The sequence below is a fragment of the Papilio polytes genome, unplaced genomic scaffold (genome assembly GCF_000836215.1).
Source record: "Papilio polytes unplaced genomic scaffold, Ppol_1.0 DF820622.1, whole genome shotgun sequence".
Taxonomy (NCBI): Eukaryota; Metazoa; Arthropoda; class Insecta; order Lepidoptera; family Papilionidae; genus Papilio; species Papilio polytes.
In genome coordinates, this window is record NW_013528582.1 from 1235619 (window position 1) to 1242779 (window position 7161).

The window sequence follows — 7161 nt, forward strand, 5'->3', positions numbered from 1 at the left end:
TTCACAGTAAGAACGTCGGGTAAATTATGTACGTATGAAAATTCGAAAAATCGAAAATCAAATTGGTACATGGCGGGATTCGAACCCAAGAACTGTAGATTACAAGTCAAGTGCTTAAACCACTTAGCCTCCCGGCATAGAGATATTCGTAATTTGTCCCTATATCCTCCTGGGTTATGTGAGTTATATTGTCCAGACTTAACTTCCATTATCTTCATACAAGGAATTAATAATTCACGGGTTTTCTTCGTATTGAAGTTTATTGCTTGGCAGCCCTACTGTCGACGCCTGAGTAAACTACATAGATACCTTTACTTGAGTATGTTGCACAGCATGATATTGCATTACTTTACCTTATAAGGTAACATCGCGTCAACAGACAGTCTTCAACTCTTCAAGTAACAGTATCGGTAAAAAATCGATTTTCAAAAAAAGATTAAGAGTGCATATGGAAATCTTATGCATTAATAACCTATAAGAGTCGAAGGAACAAAATTGCGTAATTCAAAAAAGTTCCTTAAAGAAGACGCGTGGGTGACCCAGATTTTGCAACTTTACAAAACTGGCATAACTTGACCTCGGCAAAATTCCCGCCCACAATATGGCATTATCGACATTATAATTTTATGAGACCTTAATTTATGGTCAGGGGAACGTTAAAAACCGCTCGTTAACCCACGTGGTCTGCTGACTTTATTGCAGACGTGAGATGAAGAACAAATAAACATAATTTTTCCTTTGACGTACAAACATTTGGACAATGGCTAATCCTATTTGGAACATGTTATTTCGTAACGAGGTATTCAAGGACATCAAGTAATAAGTAATTTGACAATGATACTGTTGGACAAATCAATACTGATAAACTTGTCTTGTAAAATCTAAATAAATACATAGAAACAGGACATATCAAGAGATTTCTTCAAAGAATTATACAAACGTGTCAACTTATAAAAACATAATTACGATTTTTTCATCGAACATATAACCTAAACAAACAAAATAATAGCGAATATAAACTCAACGAGCAACTACATGAGTAATGTAAAAGGGGAGAGGGGGTGAGTTTTGAAGTGAAGTTGAATTGAGATTGGCGCAGTGCGGATCGGTCGCAGCTTCAGCCGCTGCACCAATCTCAATGAATAAATCAAAATGAATACTGCACTGCACACAGAAACTCTCTTGCACTCCAATTTATTACTGTACTAGCTTCGCTCGCGACTCCTTTCGTGTGGGATTAAAAAAAAGTGAGTTGCCTATATGTTCTTCCGGACTATCCTCTACATCTATACCAAATTCTTCGAAACCCGTTCAGTCGTTTAGGCTACAAACTCTAACAAACATCCATCTATCTAAACTTTCGCATTTATAATATTACTATGAACTTTGATTCCTCTATGTAACATTTTCTTAAAGCTGTTTAAGAATTTTTAAATAATCATTTGATTATATGGTGACTTGTCCAGGGAATGGTTGTTTGTTATTCTATTACGGAGAGTTTTAACAACAAAAACCCGCAGTAATTTAATGTGGTAATACTAACGTGTCAGTTTCAGGTGGGACGGGTCGCAGGCCACTGTCGCGAGTCTCTATCGATCGCGCCGCCACGATAACGGTTTGGGATAATCGTTATCTCTATGTAGGTCGCCAGCACATCGCCAGCTTTTGTATTGCAAACTCTCAAGGATTCACATAAATATATTGTAGGACATTAACTAGTGAAATTATGTCTTAAAACATAAATCTATCGTACTTGTTACTAATAAATTCTGAACTTTAGAAGGATGGATGTTTGTCAAGAGTTTTTAACCTAAACTGTTGAACTGATTTTAATGAAATTTGGCATAGATGTAGAGGATAGTCTGGAAGATCACGTGGGCTACTTACTTTTGTATATTCCAATTTCACACCGACAGAGACGCAGGCGAAAGGTAGTAGTATATTATAATATGGATTATAGTGTAAAGCATCCTTTCCTCTTCCTCTTCCCACCCGTTTCTTGTAAGGATCTCGATCGAAAAACCCTTTTTGTATTACCGAGAAAGTTTATTATAAAACATTTCCCATCATATTTCGGCAGTTGTCTTTGCAATAAATCCTTTCCGCTTACTTCCCTTGCCGTGCGAAACTCAGTGAAAGTGTACGTATGTGTGTCACTGCTACCTGTATTTATTACTTAACTACCATTATGCACCCGGTTTGCTTGATCTGACACTCTAGAGTACAGATATATTGAAAAAAACTTAATAATTGGCTATAAGTAGAAACGATAATTCGTCTTAACTTGGACAGGATAACAACGCAAGTAAACATCAAGCAAATTATTCTAGTAATTAATTTCTCAAATGGATGAAGAATAAAAAATATAAATAATGCATTAAAGGTCTCATAAAGAAGTTTTACACAAATATGTTTTTCTCCTTAAATATTAATCTTACTAATCTTAATAATACTAATATTATAAATGCGAAAGTTTAGATGGATGGATAGATAGATGTTTGTTAACGTTTGTAGCCTAAACCGCTGAAGGGATCTCGATGACATTTGGCATAGATGTAGAGGATAGGCTGAAAAACACATGGGATACTTGCTTTTATTTTCCGCGCGGACGGAGTCGCGAGCGAAAGCTAGTTTTATTATAATTATTATTTACGAAAGTTGTTTTAGTAACATTGTATATTACATCACAGTAAATCTTGTTGAATCACAACGTTATTTATCATTTACTTCAGACGAGTGAAAGTAATTACGATGCAGTTTGTTGAGACTTGCTTTCCTCTTTTAATATAATATTCGATTTATTGAACCTTTTTGATGTTACGAAATTGGCTTTCAGTTTTTTCTTCGATTACTGGCCAAACGTAATTATTGAAATGTTTAATTCTATTTGTATGTAGCATTACGTGCGATAAAGTAATTATTTGTGTCATTCATGAAGGTGCGGTACTCGGTCAGTCGATATTCGACCTGAATTTAATAATTTTACACTGTCTTTTACTGTGAATGTATGTAACAAGTGTATAGGAACATTATTGTTTGTTTTTTCTCAAAGAGAATAAGGATAGTAATAAGTAGTTAAAATGTGTTTTTATATATTTAATTATTTACAAGGTACTAGGAATATGCTTAAGAAAGGAGTGGATTCAGATATGACGACTGATAGAGATGTACGGAAGAGCACACGTGCCGACCCTCCGTAAGGGATAAGGGCAAGTTGATGATTTACAAGGTACACCAATCGGATGTTCAAAATTCACAACCAAATTAAGTATTAAAGACAAAGAAAAATAAAAAAGCAGAAAAACACAGATGACAGGTGTACACAGCAGAAGAGAACACAAAAGAAGATTTTTTTTAAAAACAAACCTTGAAACAGATAACTATCACTCATATTACACACACACACACACACACAAGTACAAGACATACAAGTACAACAGTAAAAGAATAAAAGAATAATTATTATTGTTACTGGTGGAATTTAAGCCGAGATCCCTTTTGTTATTTTTTAAGTACTAGACTGTGGAATCACACGTTAAGCAACACATTGCAAGTTATATATCCTTTAGACAAAACGACAAAAGCTTGTATCGTGAGAAATATAACACGTGTTGGATTATCAGATGAAACTTTCTCATAATAACATTTTTTCGTTTTTCTTAAATCAAGCAAAAGAAACTTGTGTGGGTTTCCGCTGTTTAGTTTCTATTTTTTTTCTGTACTGGATTTGTCCAGAAAATCTACGGTTACTAATGTTAAAATCTGTATTCTACTCGGTCACAGAAATTGTTACAGCTTATTTAATATTCTTAAGTCTTCTTCTCTTTTTTAAATTTTATTCCTCACTAACTTACGTGGTATTAAAATAAAACGAAATTGAGTAGCCTTTGTGTTCTTCCAAACTATCCTCTACATCTATACCAAATTTCATCGAAATCCTTTCAGCCTTGATACATTTTTCATAGTATTACAAATAAAACAATAATACACTATAAAAAATTATAAGAACATAAACAATGCAAAACTGTCGAAGTTACGGGCAAGGAGATCGCAAAAGTAACGTTTCGATTTACTTCCATTGACCGAGCAAAACAACGGTCAAGATAGGGTCAAGGTTCAAGCAAGAACCGTTGAATAAAACCACAAATATCTATCTCTTTCCCACTAATAAACTATTCCATACGTAAGAATAGGATAGAAAATTAAGACGAATCTGCGCAAACGTCGACACTGACGTTTGGCGCGTTCGAAAAACGGCCGTTGGTGAATCATGAGCGAATTATTCAAATATGGAATCTCATTTGTTACACCAAAATGAATTTTAAACACGTTTTCATAAGTTCTATTTTCGATGTATTATTATCTCGCTACATAATTTTTGTTTACATTTTACTTTAGTTGTTATATATGTCAATATGTAGCCACTTATTTTAATAAATTACGGTTTCAAATAATTTTAGTTGACTATTTAATTGAGTTCAAATAATTTGCAACCGTAGTTACAACGGTATCTACACTAATATTATAAAGAGGAAAACTTTGTATTTTCGTATTTTTGTATGTATTGAAATAACTCAAAAACCACTGGACCGATTTTTAAAATTCTTCCACCATCAGAAAGGTAATTTATCTGTGACTAACATAGGCTATATTTTATTATTACTAATGTTTAGGAACTATTAATAAACAGCGTGTTTCTGGACGCGGGCGTCAAAAAATTACTAAACTTTAGCTTTTCTCGGCTTACGCTGCCTAAACCGTTAGAGGTATATAAAAATGATGTATGAAAGAATTGTAGATCTCAAAAAGTTCTATAGAAAAGTCCACGATAGCATATATCTATCTTTAACGGTTCTCTTACAATAACCACTTTTTGTTAGAGTTTGTAGCCAAAACGGCTGAATGGATTTCGATGAAATTTGGTATAGATGTATAGGATAGTCTGGAAGAACACATAAGCTACTGACTTTTGTTTTTTATAATTATTCGGGGACGGAGTCGCGGGCAAAAGCCAGAAATAATTTTTGTAGTTCAGTATGTATTGGAATAATTGAAAAACTAACGGACCGATTTCAAATATTCTTGCACCCTTAAAAAGCTATGTTATGAGTAAGATAGGCTGTGTGTACTCTTTTTTAATTTCCACGGGTGAAGTTGCGAGTTACAGCTAGATGTCATATAATAATCTACAAGTATGTAGTGGTTTAAGGTGAAGAAGTAATACGAAATACCTGAGGGAACCTGTTTGGAGGCGGGCATTGGGGCATTTACCTTTTATGAAGACCGATAAAATGCACTAAGATTTTAAAACCTGAAATACTAAGATAAAGTACTATATTTCATAGCATGTTTTTAGAAAATACGCTAAAAAGATCATCATTACCTATTTACGCAGAAAATCTCCACATAAAAAGCATTCGAGGAAAAGGCTTTATGCAAATATTCGCAGGTTCGTTAACGAAAAATGAATAAAAAAAAACTGAGCGTGTTTCCGCCAGACTAGACAGACGGATGTTTTTAATGAGGGAGGGCGCAGCGAAATGTGGAAAAATGTCAATAAAGCTGTATTGAAAAATGAAGTTAGAGCATTTCTAAAGCTTTGTAGTTTTTTGATTTAGATAACTGAAAAAAAACTAATATTTTTATTAAACGCTTTGATAATGCTTTCGAACAGATAACAAGCATTTTTTTACTGACTGTGTCAAAAACCTACAAATTCGAGATCTGTCTACCTCAGAGTCACGGGCGTGAGTTATTTTGTTATATAATATTGAACAGCAGTTCATTGTAGAACCTACCTTCCTTTTTTGTCCATAGAAAGTTATCCATACAATGGTAGTCATAGCAACGTTATTTGTTTTGACAATATCTAAGTTTGACCACAAATTATTATAAATGAATAACACTGCGAAACTGCATCGACAAAAAGAAACTCACGCTCGTAATCGTAACCCAGAGGTGTAAGCACGTCTAAGAACTTCCATTTGGCGTTGTCCTACGCACATCTCGCCTCTTCCACATTCAAACAATGAAGCTAGTTGGTATCCTACCTAAAATTTAACTGTAGTTAAACACCTATTAGGTCAAGTATTCAATAGTATTGTAAATGGATTTAATAACATTCGACAGAGATCCCAATGTATCGTAATTATTTTGCTGTTATTATAAGTAGTATTTTTTTTATTTTACCTTTATCATGTGCTATCAGATATCGCAAAAGATAAACAGTATGCCAAGAACTTGGCAATAAGATTAAAAAAACCCACCTGCATTTGAAGAAGTCTAGATCCACCACCTTTCTCCATTTTCTTATCACAAATTTGGACACAACTGGAAGATATGTCTATCACGAATTTGAAATAAACAATGTTTGTCGAAAATTGTGCACACGAATTAAAATTTGCAATAAAATATTATAAAATCACAAAATTTGACACAACAAATGACAAATAAAATGCCTAAATATTTCCCGCGTTTTAAATCGAACATGGAATAGGTACAGATAAGTAAAGCACGCTTTTGTAATTATTTATCGTCGTAACGATAAAACGAGGCAACGGTCGCCGCGCGACTCAGCCAGCTGTGCCGATGCGTGGCGAATGGCCGCGAGATGGCGTGGCGGGGCGCGCAGCCGGCATTACTGTGCCCTGAGTAACTGCACTGAATTGCACCAAAAACTACACCGCCTCACTTACTACTTTTAATAATTCAATTTTTAGTTAAGTGTTTTTTGCATTTATTTTTTATTTGCAGCCAAATCCAGTGAATGCGACGCAAGTTTATCGCAAACCTTATCGAACGTTAACCTATGCCGGGTGAATATCGTCACAGATATATTGGTTAAATTTCGTTTATTATCATAATATAGGTAAAATTTAATGCCTACCTTATTGAGTAGGGGTGTGACATTTACATACATTTACATATTTAGTAGTTGTCTATCAACAAAATAGATTGAAGCCAGTGTAACTTTCTTCATACATACTTTTTTTAAAGACATTTAAGCTTATCTTTTTGAAGGACTTACGCCAAAGTCCAAAAAGATATTCCTTGAAAGCGACACCAAGCGGCAAGTTTTTCAAACAACGTGCTAATAACTTAGTAACAAACCGAGCTTATTTAGTTTTAAAGCTGCGCAGTAGATGTCGCTTATGGCAAATT

General features: G+C 34.2%; 1 long non-coding RNA gene across 1 annotated transcript in view; it reads right to left on the minus strand.

Moving 5' to 3' along the window:
* Positions 1–6628, minus strand: part of LOC106110517 — a 15117-nt gene extending 8489 nt beyond the window's left edge. The window contains exon 1 of the long non-coding RNA XR_001226097.1: positions 6267–6628. This is a non-coding gene — a long non-coding RNA (uncharacterized LOC106110517). The remainder of the gene's footprint in view (positions 1–6266) is intronic.
* Between the last annotated feature and the right edge of the window lie 533 nt (positions 6629–7161).